The sequence below is a fragment of the Perca fluviatilis genome, chromosome 5, assembly GCF_010015445.1.
Source record: "Perca fluviatilis chromosome 5, GENO_Pfluv_1.0, whole genome shotgun sequence".
Lineage (NCBI taxonomy): Eukaryota > Metazoa > Chordata > Actinopteri > Perciformes > Percidae > Perca > Perca fluviatilis.
The window spans coordinates 29033039-29050511 of NC_053116.1; positions in this window are offsets into that span (position 1 = coordinate 29033039).

The following is a 17473-nucleotide window of genomic DNA, read 5'->3' on the forward strand; positions in this document are numbered from 1 at the left end:
AACAAACATCGAAGAGGAGCGCCGTGCTACAGAGCGGCGATTGCTAGTTGTTTCAGCCGCTACAGACCTCGGTTGTATCAGCAGCATTTAGTAGATGTGTTGAGCTGCAACAGAGTTATTCAACACCGCCTCTGGTGCCCTGCATGGTGCTCCTTCATTTCAGCGGTAGCTGGAGGTTCAGTTATCCAAGAATAGGTGACTCTCAGCAGGGGACAGAGCACCGCGAGCTGCCATTCATTTCGGCAAAGATTACGGATAAGTAAGTAATGAAACAACTATATATTATAATTAATGTTAGTCCCTGTCGCTGCCATGTTGTTTGTGTATCTCTATGGTAAACGCACGGGGGGAGGGCTGAGCCTGTTTGGAGCTACGGGAGCCCAGAGGGGAGCATCGGCGGATGTTAAGGAGAAAATCAATTTTCATTTAAACAAATCGACGTTAACTACACATTCGAGTTAATCGATAAAATTGATTTATCGCCCAGCCCTACTAGTGTCCCTTCAATCCTATGGGTGAAGATCGCAGCTAGCTAGCTACACTTTCGGCATAACTATAGTATATTTACACTTTGAATTTCGTCACGCCACTTATATTACAGCTACCCCAAGGTCTTACAAAGCTAACACTTAAAGTCTCAGAAGTGAATTTAGTGATAAAATAGCAATGTGTACAATTTCTGAGATCTGCGTGACCTATTCAGAAGACTACCTGATCTCAGATCAGTGGTGTAGCCTATGTAAATGTTGGGGCGTGACAAAGGTAGAGACTAGAACCAAATAAGGAAGAGAGATTTGCTTTGAGATTTGCCCGTTTTCAGAGGCAGTTTCAAATTGTGAGAAAGGGGTGTCAATGGGATTTTGAGGTTCTATGGATGTCAATGGGATTATAATGTTCTATGTATGTCCTATTTACCCACCAAAGTATGGTTATTCAACTATGACAAGGTTAAATCGGTTTTGCATTCTATCACCCTTTTAAACACACTCCAAACCAACCGTATCGAGGGAATTTGCCGCTGGGAGCTGATCAATAACCAGATAGATAGTTAACAAGTTACACACACGTAACAGTGGGATATAATATTTGTGTGATTTAAACAGCTTCAATAAATGTGACAAACCATAGACTTTAAATGTAGCACTCGCACGTTAAAAGACGCTGGGCATCATTTAAATAACGTTATATACAGTATGTAGCTTTGTAGCCTAAATGGAAGAATATACATATAAAAATGAAAAAGATATTGAACAACATTGCTTATTTGTGACAATCACGTAGTGACAATAATCATAATTAAAGCCGCAAGCAGCGATGACGGGCCCTCGCCCCTTGCCCCGGGGGTTACTGGCAGACGCAATATCACATGTAGACCACACATTCTAAGTTTTATGTAAATTGAAATAACTTTTGCCAAGATACAACTGTTCCTGTTTCAAAACCCACCTACAGGAAGTTGGTCCTCCATAACTTGTGCATTGTTTTAGCTATCACAAATCTTTTGATAACTCTTTGCCACGAGTGTCCTCCGAGTCTATGTGCAAGTTTTCATGCCGATCGGACTCACGCCCCAAGAGCAGTTAGACAAAGTAGGTTTCCCATATATCGATATTTTGCCGATTATTGAAAAGAAATTAAAATGGCGCCATCTGCAGCGGCGGGGATTCGATTCCGGCCTGCTGCCCTGTGCGTGTCATCCCCCATCTCTCTCCCCCTTTCATGTCTATCCACTGTCACTCCATAATAAAGGGAAAAGCCCCAAAAAATAATCTTTAAACTTTTTTTTTGTATGTATTGAGGCCGTCAAAAATGTGCCCAAGGGCTAAAACCAATTAGGAGGTGCTATAGAGCAACCATACCACTCTCAAGCCTAAATGTGAACTCAGATCAAAGAATTTTCTATTCTGCACATGGCTGCACAACTTCGAGAGTTTTTGTGCATCCTAAAGTCCTCAAATACCTGTTCGTAAAATGAAGAATTTCGCACAAAAACCAAGATGGCCAACTTACTGTCAAGTGGAAAAATTTCAAAAAAAATGCTCCATGGACTTCAAGATGAGACCTATCTTCCCTCAAAATTTGGTATATTAACTTGTCAGTCTTTCAGAATTCCAAAGCTCGTTAGAGGGCACTATGGAGCCCCCTGACAACGCTCAAGTCCAAGCACTACATAACTTTGTAGTTTTTGCCAGGTCAGACATGTATGCACATTTTTGTGAGTTTTCCAGCATTCTAAGACTTTCAAAAATGCGAGTGACATCGCGGAATAATAATACTTACAAAAACAATAGGTTCCATAGCACTTTCGTGCTCGGGCCCTAACTAGAACTGCAGTTATGACGGGGTCCAAGCCTCCCTGCGCCAGTCGCTCCTGATGCCAGTCGCCCCGAACGACCCGAGGAGCGTGCGAAAGTGGGACCCAAAGCATAACAGTGGGGAGGCAAACGTCAGGATATATCGAGAGGTGTGAGCCGCAAGGTCTGCGGTACATTGCCATTGCAAATATCCCAGAGCCCTAAAGGATTTTTGACAGCCTCTGGTCCGTCTGGTTTTATTTTCTATAAAAGCTTGTAAAACATCAACCCTTTTGTCCACAGTCATGACCATAAAGACAAATAAATAAATAAAACAGCACATGAATCTCACAGATATATATTGATATCACCGCACAAGCATTTGTGTGTCTAAAACAGTTCTATATATTCAGAGTCATCCAGTGCAAAAATAAACATATTGAACATTATAACTCATATAAAGGACAAACTATTTACATTTCTTAGCAAAATTATTTTAATAACTTTTGGTCAGGTCCATCTGGACATGCTATGTACCAGGTTTTGTGCAGATAACTCGCATGACCTACGACGAGTTCGAAAAAGTTTGTTTTGCCCATTGCGCGATATTGCGAAAAAAAACTGCTAAGTGGAAATGGGCTTAATTCAAGGAACACGTGGATGTAAGGCTTTCTAATGTGCGATGTGTAATGTGGGAGTTATAGGCAAAAACATGTTTGATGTCATTATAGCGCCACGTGTAATTTTTGGTAGGTGAGGTCCAAGACCCATTGTACATCTACCCTGTAAATTTAAAGTTGTTCACATTAGTGTAAGTGGTGAATCCAAATGTGGGTCCCATAGGCCACGCCCCCTTTGATCAATCAGTATCCCACTCTAGGGTTGGCCTCAGCAGTGGCCTTAGATGGTACCCATCAAATTTTGTAAAAATCGGATGAGCCGTTCATGAGATATAAATTTTATGTACTTGTAGCGCCCCCCTAGTGGCCAATTTTTGTAAAATGTGTGGGGCACCTCCAGAGGGTCATGGCAAACAAGAATCTTAAGTTTTGCGTTGATGGCATTTATTTTGGTTGAGATATGGAAAAGTTTGTGTTTTCATACTTAGCTACACAAATTTGTTCGTGCGTAATATGAACAATTTTTATCCTATAAAAATTCTCTGTATAACTTTTTGTCAGGTCGGTCTGGAAATGCTACATGCCAAGTTTCGTGCGGAGTGGTTGCGCGGTCTAGCAAGAGTTCGGCAAAGTAGGTTTTCGATAAATCGTGATTTTTCACACATAAAAGTCTAGGTGGAAATGGGCGTGGCAGGGAGTGATCGCGTTCCCCCGCCAGGAACCAAGACACCGGACCGACACTAGACTCACGCAGTGGCCACGGTTACATTCGGTAGCCTGGTGGGCGGTCTCCTCATGACAGTCTAACCACCATGTAGCAACATTCACTTCTAACATTTAACTTAACATAACTATCAAGATAACATTATGTGTATTTGTATGTGATATTTAATACTTTCCCCTTGGTAATGTAGCCTATGAATTTCCATGAACACAATTCTAAAATGCACGAGACATTTTCATAGCTTCTGCTATCAGTTGAAAACTCAAACTTGCCGAGAACCTAGACACCCGTTTGATTACATGACTCATGCATTAGGCAAGGTTACGGTCTTGTTCAGTAGCCTGGTGCACGGTCTCCTGGTGACAGCCTACCTATCACATAACAAACATTCAACTTAACATAACTACTAAGATAACATGACGTGCATTTGTATGTGATATCCATCGATAATGTAGTCTATGAATTTGATTGTACACAATCATCTAAGATGTACTAGAAATAAAGGCTTCTGGGATCGGTTGATAACTCAAACTTGCCGAGAACCTAGACACCCGGTTGAATACATAGACTCATGCAGTACCCTCGGTTACGGTCTTTACGGTCTCGTTCAGTAGCCTGGTGCGCGGTCTCCCCGTGACAGCCTAGCCTACCTACCACGTAACATTCACTTCTCTAACATTTAACTTAACATAACTACCAAAATATGTACTGTACTTCCCCATCGATAATGTGTGAATTGCCATGAACACAATCCTCTAAGATGCACCAGAAACAAGGCTTGGTTAATAACTCAAACTTGCCGAGAACCACGACACCGCTTGATTACATTAGACTCGAGCGGGCCGGCCGGTTGCACGGTTACATTCAGTCTCGTTCAGTAGCCTGGTGCGCGGTCTAGGTAGCTCATTTCCTGATTGATTCTACCACCACTCCAGTGGAGGCGCTAATGAGCTAGATTACTACACACACAGTAGCAGAAGAATACCAGCTACACACAACGGCACGAATGAAGTAAAAGAAAAAAACAGGAGTGAGTCGGTTCATTGACGTATGGCACTCGATTCTCCCGGTTCAGTGACACGAGTCGGGTTAATTAACCGGCTCTTCGGTCAGTTCGTCAACACTATAGTGGTGGATATGTATGCTTTTTTCTATCTTTGCAATTTTCACCAGTTGTGACATGTGTGCACATTTTTTCTGAGTTTTTGTGCATTCTAACCCCCTCAAAAATGCGACGAAGGACTCTGAAAAATAATCCTTACAAAAACAATAGGTTCCTTCGCACTTTCAGTGCCAGGCACCGTTGGGGCCTTGCACTTTCGTGCTCGGGCTCTAATTAGCCTGGAACCATGTTTGACTTACTTCTCAAACATACAAGAACTTTCCTCCTCCGGCTCTGTTTGTCAACAACAAATTCACTTCCGTTGTCGCTTATGTATTTGTGTTGTAGCTTTTGCGTTTGTGTTGTAGCTTTTGCGTTTGTGTTGTGGATTTTGCATTTGTGTTGTAGCTTTATGATTGTGTTGTAGCTTTTGTATTTGTGTTGTAGCTTTTGTATTTGTGTTGTAGCTTTTGTGTTTGTGTTGTGGCTTTTGTATTTGTGTTGTAGCTTTTGTATTTGTGTTGAACCGTCTCGGCCACCGTAATAAACCCTGTCTGCAGCATCCAAGCCACCCTGCACACTTAAACTGTACCCACAACTGCTGTTCAGAATGACTCAATCCAGTTTAGCGGATACACAGCAATACTCAAATCCCTCTTCCTTTTAATTCGCACTCTCGTGGCGGGGTGTTAATGGCTTATACAACATATGTTTAGTATTCTGTGTTTAGGTCCATGTGAGCAGAAGCCACCCACAGTCTTAGACATGTATGACAACCTGTGACTCTGTCTCTAAGGCAAAATAAGCCTGTTCACACTGTATCACACCTTATGTTGCTCGCATGAACCACTTTCCAAACCAACCGTATTGAGGGAATTTGCCGCTGGAAGCTGATCAATAACCAGTTAACAAGTTACACGCATGTAACAGTGGGATATAATATTTGTGTGATTTAAACAGCTTCACTAAACGTGACAAACTATAGACTTTAAACGTAGCACTAGCGCGTTAAAAGCCGCTGGGCACCATTTAGATAACGTTATAGCTGTAGTTACGTAGCCTAAATGGCAGAGTATGCATATGAAAATAAAAAAGATATTGAACAACATGGCTTATTTGTGACAGTCACATAGCGACTAATCATAATTAGCCAGGAACCATGTGTCACTTAATTCTCAAACATACAAGAACTTTCCTCCTCCGGCTCCGTTTGTCAACAACACACTCACTTCCGTTGTCGCTTATGTATTTGTGTTGTGGCTTTTGCGTTTGTGTTGTAGCTTTTGTGTTTGTGTTGTAGCTTTTGTGTTTGTGTTGTAGATTTTGTATTTGTGTTGTAGATTTCGGTTTGTGTTGAACCATCTCACCCACCGTACTTCATGGCTATACTCTTGCTGGGGTTACAGACAGCAAAAATAGTGACTTTATAACAGTTCAGTCTGTTATTTCCAGTGCAGAGGTTGTCATGAAACTATCCTTCTGGCTTTTAAAAAACAAAAAAACATTTGTCTTACCTTAGGAAACAGTTGAAGATGCAAGCTGCAGCTGTCTGAGGCTTTAGTCTGAACTGAAATGCCCACAGGCTTTGATATTACAGGAAACATTTGGATATAATATTATATGATAATATTAAAAGATACATTCATACCTATGATAACTTTTATTTATTTATTTATACGGGCAGCACACATGAAATACCATCAATTTGATGTGCATGTGTCAGATAAGCTACATTTTAATTGTCATGTTCATCCATTGTCAGGTTGATAATATTTTTTAGCAATGTTATTTTATATTTAAATTCTAAATGTATTTTAGTGTGGCCTTAAATCTAGTTTCAAGGTAAGAGTGTTGTTGCTTTGGGTTTACTGTCTTAAAGGCTCTTTAAAGCTGCATTTTCTTTTCTGCATCTTTTTTTTGACTAGCTATACTATATGGTCCTTTAGCTGCTGAATGCTGTATGCTCATTTGGTGCTGGGCAGGTAGTGTAGTGTAGTGTGGGTTTATCAGCTGGAAACCAGGTTGATGACAGCAGAGTTTGAGGGCCTTAAAATCAAAACAACCATCAAAAAGAGGCTACAAAGCTCTCTAGAACTGAGAGAATCTCAGTCAGGTGATACTTGCCTTTGGGTTTGCCACTATGACTGACATCTATCACATTACACATACTGTAGTCATTTAATCCATTGCTAATTATAAAAAATATTGATCAGTGCAGCTTTAAGGATCAGGGACTGTCCTTCCAGTTATAGAATAGCATTCGTAAGCACAGCCAGGGGGAAGGAAATATAATATATAAATATATTACCAAGTCTAGGACAATTTGCAGGAAAAGAAGAAACACTGCAGGGAAGCTACAGTAGTTATTCTCTTGCTGACTACCAAACAAATAAAAAATGCAATATCCTAAATAGAGACAGGGTTTACCATTATCTATAGACCTACATTAACACACAGCATCTGGACGATGTTACTGAAACTTTACTAAACGGCTCCATGATTAACAGATACATTAGTAGATGTCCAAATGTTTAAAATATAATTACACTCACAGAGCAATGCTCATTTTTCTAATTTCCTGCAGCACTATTATACTGCTTAATGTTATTATTATTTAAACATATATGGCTTTGGTCTAAGTGACTACATTGCATTGATGTGACTAAAATATGAGTGGATGTTTTAACCTAAAAGCAAAGATTGTGACTCAGAGTTACATATGTTGTACATTTAACACTATGATTTTGAATGTGTTCATACTGGGTACATTTTCACAGATGTATTAGGTTTTTATATTTTTTTGGAAAGTACTTGAATTGTTATTATTGTCTTTTTTAATTTTGTACTGCGAATGAATGGGAATAAGCGGGAAGCTAGACTATACAGTCTGCTATTGCATCACTGGGTTAATTGAGCATAGCAGACATACATACATTTTATTGTAATTGAGTTAATTCTTGTCAAGTGATAGCAGGATAACAGGTGTGCCCATATGCTTCCATTATAAAAATCACTTAATCCAGTGTTTTGGCAGCTTTTTAGTTTTGCCTTTGCTTTACACAGGAGCTATCTACACTGTTTGTGTATGCTCAAGGTTTAGCTACACATTTATAATAGCACTCCATACAGAGCTCATGCTTTGAAGGGGGAATGCACATATTATTATGGACAGGTCAACCTGTGTTTCAGAACATTTTACTCTTCTCAAAGCAAAACAACCCATATAGTTCAAACAAGAGGCATACAATAAATAACTACATGCAGCAAGTTAAGCACTGACTCAGAGAATTTATTCTCAGGTTTTCAGATTTCAAAGTCATTGCAAACTGAAATCACAAGCACATACAACATATATTGCAAAGTCTGCAATATGGGCATTTGTTAGTTTCAACTTCATGGTAATAGTGGGTAAAGTAGTGCCAAGCAGAATAAGCTGGCAGACATATCTCCCTAAAGCCCAAAAATAATGCGAGGAAAATAGTTACTATCATGGAGTCTTTGTGTTTCTGTAAGTAACTTTTTACACAACAAAAGAAAGCTGTACTTACACTTTTATAATCTCAAAATGTGTAGAACCAGGGGTTGAAAGACAAAAACATCCTATTCAGGTATATGTACTGTTACTTTAGCAAAAAGTTTCTAAAGTCATTATAGAGTGAAAAATAATTTAGATCAAATGTTGAACATTTACAACAGGATAGTTTCATTTAGCCTTGTAGATGCCTATGCCCACAGTTGTCAATGATGGGATGAATACTAATAGAATGCAGTCATAGTCAATTGGACATTGGGATATCTACCTAAAATTAGCTAACATTAGCCACCATAAGCCATATTGCAGCAACAGCCCTGAGAGTATTGAGGAGGGGTTTCTATTTGTGGCTTACAAGTTCAACTTTTTTATGTAAAAAAGAAAGAGAAGATGCTATTTTCCTCTTAGTAAGATAATAGCATTGTTTTGGTTGGGAACGCCCAGGTCCCTTTTGTGGGTGGGAGTTTAGATTCAGACCGACAATAACGTATTCTATGAGGATGTACTTTACAGCTACTGTATTTGTAGAAACAGGTGAGCTTTAAAGTTAGTTGTGGGTCTATTGTGTGTTTCTAGTGGAGGCTGGCTTGTATAATTCCTTAGAAATGTATGCTTACCACCCGATTTCTCCAAAGTGCTGATTAAAACAAATACATCAAGAGAGAAAGTTGGTGCAAGTGTAACAGATGACCTTTCTGGGTTTCCATTTCATTTGATTTACTATATTATTTTGTGGGAGGTGTCACAATGAATAATGGCCTCTTATTGATTTGTGTGTGTGGGGGAGGGGGGGGGGGAGGATGCAGCAGGCATTGTTTACACAAGGCCTGTTATAGGCTAAAAGAGTCCTTAACTTTAATTGATAGACTGGTAATTGCTACACTCTTGATATTTACCATGGCAACCATACAGCATGTCATGGAAATCTGACATAATCACTCTAGCTCATGCACCTAAAAATGTAACTGAGAAAGCTGATGTGTTACTATGGCAACATAATTTGGATGAACATTTCAGTGGCAGCTGCGATAAACAGTCCAACTTTCTAGGGATCATGTTTTTCTTTCAACACATGGCATTTGTACAGAATGGAAGAAACGCTTAATAAAAATTGTTGTTATGTTGGTACATATTTTAAATCTTTAACATTGGGCTGTTTCTGTAGGAATCAGGTAGATGGTTGATGTATTTATAGATGCAAACATACTGTCCTGGTTGTCTTCAATCCTTGGTTATTAATGGGCAGTTGAGACCTACAGAGTGGAGACCTTGTGCCAATTTGGGAATCGTGGTTGACTCTTAGCCATGACTGAGGGAATTCAACTGAACAGAGCTAACTCTGTCTAGTCCACTTTTTCATCCAATGAGTTGTCTGTTAGCATAACAGCTAATTAGTAAATAAGGAAATTTAACATGAAAGCAGTTTCCAAATGCTTACACATGAAGGCAGGAGTTCTACCTTTACATAAACTGACAGGAGGCATTACCGGCATCATCTACTGCCCACTCACTCTTCTGTAAGAGAGACTAAACGGAGCTTACTGACGGTCTATTCAGGGAGACGACTTCATGTTGAATATTTTTCTTCTTATACTCCCTCTAAGCAATGCCTTGGCTCCTATTCACTAATATATTTTAATTTACTTCTACAGTCCTGTCAGAGTACAATTCAAGAGGCAGCTCCCTCTTTGTTTACACTGTCAAATTAAATACACCTAAAACTTCAACTGTATTCTCTACACCGGAGCCACAGTATTACTGACCAATTGACTCATATATGAAAGATTTAAAATACCTAAACTAAAACAAATCAGAGAGAAAGAAAATAAAGTGAAAAACAGTACATGTTGTTAGATGTATTTTCGTTTTATGTTTGCATTTACCGTGTCCTAATTATTATTAATTAAAAAAATGTTTATTTAGCCTTTTGTCTTTAATAGCTGACAGGGCACGGGCAGAGTTAATAGTCTTGCGGACATGAACTTATGTCAGCACCATAAAAACAGAATGAGAGTAGAACGGACATGTCTTGGTTATTTGAAGAGTTCAAAAGAAAATGGCGCTCAGCACTATGCACTGACAACTGAAATAGTGAGCTAACCCGCTACAATGTTAACAGTTGTTGCAATGACTTTATTTCTTATTTGATTTGTCTTAGATCCATATTTGTGACACTACAAACATGAAACCAGGTGGCAATGTAAAAACTGTATACACTGTGTGTGTGTGTGTGTGTGTGTGTGTGTGTGTGTGTTTGTTTGTTTGTTTGTTGGAAAGGGGCCAATATAATATACCTTTCAATATATATACAATTGTTTAAATGTTTTAGCTCTTTACTCGCTAGTTATACATGGGTTATGATAGGGAGTCAATAAATCAATCAATCAATTTACTTGTCTTGTGAAATCATATAAAAAAACGATTTCAGTGAAATGTAATAGGGCAAACAAGGTGCAGGATGACCGGCAGGCAGTCTGATATGATAAACAGGAATAGCTCAAGTGCTACATTAGTTACACAACACAGACAATCAGGCCAGAGCATGTGTGGGAGTGTCTCTTTGTGCTACGTTTACACGTGGCCGGCTATTTTCATAAACGGACATTTCAACCTCTCCATTTTCAAAAATAACATTGTGCACAGCTGTCAGTTTTCAGAAAAGTGTTCGTTTACACGTGCCCGTGTATTAAAAAAAATTCTCCACTCTGGCTGGAGTTTTCAGAAAGAATTTATTTTCAGAGGCAAATTCTCCATTTGCATGTAAACGAAGGGCACAAACAAAGGGAAATGTCTACATTTTTCAACATAACCATGTACGTGTAAACAGGGTATGGATCTGCCGAGTAACTAACAAGCAAACGAGGAACAGCTGTGCAGGGAGTTGGCTGATGACAAGTGCAGTCAGGTGGATCTGTGGTGGACAGGTATGGTACAGCCGGGTCTGGAAACAGTACAACACACAGATGAGGGAAAGAGTGAGAAGCAGAAGCAGAAGAGTGGACACAAGGAGAAGATACAGATTCACCATGAAAAGTTGATAATTATAAGTAAACATCTGTTCACGAGTAGTGAAGTTTTTAAGAGAGAGCTTGTGTTACAAACTTGGCCGATACAAAGCGTAGTGTCTTGTCTTTGTGATCCTCCAGCGTATGTCATGTGTTACACCTGTTACGACCAGCTCACAGGCCACAACAAAAGAGGGAGATACACAGTCAACTTAATAATAATAATAATAATGATAATAAACATTTATTAAATAATGATGCAAACAGAAAGACGATGAGGTGTGTTTGTCAAATTAGTGATGTATGAGTGTATGGATGCAGTGGATAATGTGTGGTGCATGTTGTCAGTAACTAACAAAGGAAATAACTAAACAGAATGAAATCAGGATGGTGCTCGGTCAAAGGAATGATGCACACTGGTCTCGGGGCAGGCGGGGTTAAATAGCCTGGGAGAACTGGCCAGGTGCTCCCAGTCATCTCATATCGACTCCGCCACAAACCTGCAAGTTCACAAGACAGACCACAGTATACATGCATGACAACAGGCTCAGGGCCGTCACACACCACTATATCAAAATCGTCTCTGAGTCCACAGTTCAGTTCCTTAGACTGAATTAAAGTTGCATTCATGGAAGTGTATGGGCCATTGTTTTGTAACTTAACCCACACACATAGACTGTAAAAAATAATGGACGGAGCTTCCAGGTCTAAAAAGTAAAGCCAATGTGGAAGTGCTTTAAACCTGCATTCAATCTAATTTCCAGCAGGGGGCGTCTCCACTGGTTGCAAAAAGAAGACTGTTTGCATAGATGTCTATGAGAAAATAACCTTACTTCCCATTTGATTTATTACCTTAGTAAACATTTTCATAATGGGTTTATAGGCTTAATTGTTAGTTTCAAGTCTTCCTTAATACAGCATGATGTTCATTTTGTAAACTATGGTCCCATTTATTTTAAAATTGACAATGAAGCAGTGCATGCTTTAGGGCGTGGCTACACACCGACCTGCCAATCAGGACAGAGGTTTAGCAATGCCTATCCATGACACGGTGTATATTAAAATAGCCGTGAACTTGTTTTGTGTGTGCAATGTTTTTGTCTTAAAACTTTGACCCTCTCACTGTGTGTTTTCACTTCATGAAAGTTAATTGGAACATTTTGGTCACATAAAAATGTATTTTTCAGTGTTTGGTAGCACCTTTTTAACCAAAGCGAGCTAGCTTGTAACTAAAGGGAAAGTCTACAGATTTTCTGTACTGCCGTACATGCACATGGACGATGCCAGTGCCCTTAAAGTACTCATATTATGCTTTTTGGATGTTTCCCTTTGCTTTATTGTGTTATATATCTTTTTTGTGCATGTTTATAAGGTGAAAAAGCCCAAAGTCCACCCCAAAGGGACTTACCATCTCCAACAGAAAACACTGTTCACAAACTGCTCCAAACAGCTCTACTGTAGTCCAGCCTTTACTTCCGTGACAAACGTCCGTCACTTTGTAACACACGTTATAATGCTCACCTAGCTGCTAGCGTGGCACGCCCTCATACTCTGCTTCTAACTGGCTGGTAGTCCTTACCTAGCTACTGTGCATGTGCGACTCCCAACAAAGATGGTACAGAAGTGAGATGTCTCTCTGTAGCTAAAACAGAGAGCTCAACACACAGGGTAAAAAGAGGAGCTGCAGCAATGTGCAGTACCACAAAAATATGATGTTTTTGACCATAACATGAGCACTTTAAGTCCCCATTCACCCGCCGGCAAAAGTCCGCCTGATGACTCGCTTCGCTCGGTTGAAAATCGGCAACTTTCCCTCTTTAGCATTAAGCTTAGCGCAGCGCCATTGCAACCATACATGACACTGGCTTAGCTGTGTCATCTTTCCCAGCTCCGTCTACGGAGTGCTACGTCTTTGACCCACACTAAGGTGTCACGATATGTCAGCATATGCATTGAGTTTGACCATTCTTTTTTTTTTTTTTTATGTCTTTCAACTTTAAGCAAGTGCAATATTAATTTACTGTAGTAGCCCTTTAATGTAAAAAACCCAAATCCATGCAGTTCATTTTACACAGTTATAATGAAGAAAGATGACTGATGATTCTTACAAATTGTAATAATTTACGATTACAGACATTAGGTCTGCTACTTATTTGTAACTTTCATATAAAATATTATCAGTTGTCTGCCTCCGTTTAGGCTGAGGAGGTGAGTGAGGAGATAAAAGGATGAACAGAGTGTGAGCAGGGCGGCCATTAGAGTCTGGATGAACCACCTCCATTGATCTCCTGCCATCCAGAGATGTGATACTCGACACTCCCCAACAAGTTGGACATGCACTTATTCTGTATCTTATTAAATACAGGCACACACACACACACACACACACACACACACACACACACACACACACACACACACACACACACACACACAGACAAAGGCTCCCTGTCAGTATACTGGGCTGTTGGCCAGCGGCACTCAAGTTGGAAAAGTTGAGGTTGAGGAGACTGTGAAATTGAGTATAACAATTTTTGTCTTCGAGCCACTGGCATATGCTCTCCAAAGAAAACAGACTGGGGTTCTTTCATTTGGCATCTATGGATGGCCACAGACATATGCCTGGAATAAGCAAAGAGATGAAACAACAAAGTGACTTGATCCATTTCACACACTGTGCGGTCCTCGCTGGAAGTGGGAAAGATTGGCACATGATAAATCACCACAGCACTCAAGTGTTTTGCATGATTAGATGGTGGAGGTAACATTAAATCAAGCTCGATTTGCTAATTGACTTTCTGCAAGACCCTTATCCCTGTGCATTATGGCTGCAAGCATTTTCCCTGCATAAATGAAAATGATTGTCCAAAAAAATTGCCAAAAGCCCTATCGAGAGCTTATTGTTGTAATGCATGGCTTTTGAGGCTTTTATATGTAGCAGCACGTCTCTACTGCTCCAGCTCTGCGCTGCCTCTTATATTTTGTCATTTTGTTGAATCATACAAAGGCAGCCAGATAAATCAGTTAGAATTTGAGTAACGTCAGCAGAGCTGGTGGAAGGGGGTGCAGTGATGTGAAATGTGTGGGAGCTGACCTTGAAGAAATGTTCAATTTGTGTTCGCAGTGGGGGGCTAAATTCTGGCTAAACAGCGTATTCTCCAAACCCAGAGGATGCCACCATGTCCAGTCGTTAAGCATATTAAAATCTGTGACATAAGAATGAAATAATTTGAGATGACACAAGCACGACACAAAAGCATTACTATTTATGGAAACATACTGTAATGCTGTGCTCGATTAGATCTTTCTCATTTCCCCTTGATTTCTATCATGTGTAGATACAAAAAAAACAAAAAACATCCCAATTATTTCCTCTTCTTCGACCCTTTTTACTCAGATTAACACACAGAGACATAAACATAAAGCCACTGTGGTTTGTCAAATGTTACAGCCTGAGCCTTTCAACGAGATATCAATGAAATTTAGTTGGAGCACACTCAAGGACAATTGACTTGCTGCTAAAATATACTGTATATCTCTTTAGTCTAGCAGAGGAGCTGTAATGATGAGAAATTCTTCAGTGAAGCATTGTCACCCCGGCAGTGCCTACCTGGAAGTAGAGAGTGTGGGAGCACGGGAGTCATTGCTATGGAAACAAGCATAACACTGACAGAAAAGAGGCATACACAGGGCATACTTTAAAAGAAGAAACTGCGCCTCGGAGGAAAGAATGCTATAATTGATTTGTTGATACCGTTGAAGGAAATACAGAGAAATACCGAGTTCCGTTTTCCCAGGTCACACATGTGCAGTGCATTTTTCCCCATGTCTCGGCGGAAAATTGTAACAAATGAAAACACTGGATAAAAGCCTGGAGGGAGGAGCACTGTCTGCACAGTAGCTTAAAGCTGCAGTCTGGATGCCAGGAGAAAATTCAGCACAGACAGAAGGGCCTTTCATTTAATTGATCCTGTTACCTGGAGGAATCTGAAACATTTCTAAGCACACAGTTAAATGTCAGCCTTTATTGGGAGCTTGAGCTTGAATTCCTTTGTGCACCTTGTTAAGAAAGTAAGACCAAACCAAAGTAAGACCAAAATATTAGAAAGACATATCGTTCTTCTTTAATAAAGTACAGCAGCATCCATAGGCATCTTGACTTTTTTTTCTTGAAAATTTGGTGAGGCAGAACGTGGGTCAGGAAGACAAGCTCCTCACCTTTATTTTGAAAGACAGAGCATGATGACCAGCAGGGTAATTTGATTCATTTCAAGCAACTCCCCCTGTCCCCTATAGACAAAGGCTACCCTCTTGTAAGAAAAGTCGGGCCAGTTTCCTGACTATTGGTAAAGAAAAATGCTGCTGGAGTGCAGTAGATGGATCGTGGCCATTGGAAAGCCAGCACAGCCAATACCACACATGGTTGGCTTTGGTATTAAGTGGGATGAGATATCTATGGAGAGAGAGGGAGGGAGCAGAAGTGGACAGACCACAGAGTGTCGGCGGTTGGCATTCTGTGAGGAAAGCCGACAAAGGAATGGCTTTAAGTTACAGCTAATGGTCCAAACTATAGAGAGAACATTAGGAGAAATACATTTGTAGCTACTAGAGCTTTAAGAAGTCGCTGAAGGAAGTAGTTGCAGATCTGAGAAATGGACCTTTAAAGCTGCACTGAAACAATTTGTATGTAAAACAAAAAGTACTTGGGCATCCTTGTAGACGAACATTCTAATAGATATTCTAATAGCACAACGTGTCTCCATACAACGGTTTGAATGATATCTCACAAAACGTTATGCACACTTTTTCTAGCGTTATCCTACGAATGTCCAGTGCATTAATTTCCGTAGGTATAAGTAAGAACAGTGAATAAGAACAGCCGTCTGAACTCATCCCAGACGGCAGCTAGCAGCTAAGAGGGTAGGTGAATTTAAACAATGGCTAAGTTGCTAAACGCATCTTGTTGTCATGTAAGGGCCCTGTTCGTGTTGCACAGACATTTTAATTGCATTTTGTGTCTGTTAAGAGGCACAAAGACACTCTTTATCTTATGCCCCCATAACTGCCGTTTTAGCTGAGTGGGAGCTCTCGGCATTAGCTGCAGCAGCTCTGTGTTGCTAGCACCGATTCGGCTAGTTTTTTTTGCTATCGACAGTACTCATATACATATAGCGATCAAGATTAACGTAAAAATTGCCCGGAGTTCTCCTTTAACTGCTGGCCACTAATGCAGTGAGGTGATCAGAGGGACTGGGTTTACTCAGGGTGAGAGGTTTGTCACTGAAACAGAATTAGGGCAAATTGATGGTATTACTCCTCAGGCTGCACTACCGGGATGGTGTAAATCACTTCGCTGCTGAGCAATAAAAAATGTCAGCCGGTGGATTAAGAACACTCTGGCTATGAACTTTTCTTTTCTCTACTCAAGCTACGCAAATATGACATTTGGAAAGAACAGGACCCTCTAAGCAAAAGCAGCAATCATCCTTGTAACATATCCGGCCACACCATACCACTATTGTCTGCCAGGGGCTGGATAATAGTGTGTTTTGATAAGAGCGTGTGTGCCACTAGCATATTATGAAGCAGTTAATAGGTTTTACTTGCTTTCATCTGCAATTCAAAGGATTTTGCTGTACGAACATAATAATTAGCTTTTTCTGTTTTAATGCCCCCGTTCTGTATGTAAATGCAGATTTAACACACATTCTGTCATTCTGGATTTTTTAAGGGGAGCATTTATGGTTGTGTTATTTGTTTGATCTCGTCTAGCCCCTCATCTCCACACCTATTTTCCTCTTTATTACTCCGATGCTTCAGCGGGTTGTGGCATTGCTGCACAAATCCAATAAAATTCATCACAGGCTCAAATCAGATTAGTTTAATCCAGTGTAACGCAGGAGCCAAACGTACTTCCGCTCAATATAGAGCAACAGAATCCTGACGGAACAATGACAGCACTTACTAGAAACTTGTTACGGTTAAGCCTGAGTACATACAGTTTACAGACATAACAGCACAACTCTCTGTATTTCTCAGTATGGCTACGTTCAGAAGATTGTGGCGTCCGGTGACTTTCCCGCGCAGAAGCTCGAGTGAAGATAATTACCTCTTCCTAAGAGTCCATCATGTTTTTTAATCCTCAGTGTCCTTCTTGGCTTCTAGCAACTGCATGGAGGAAGGGGTGTCACGGAAG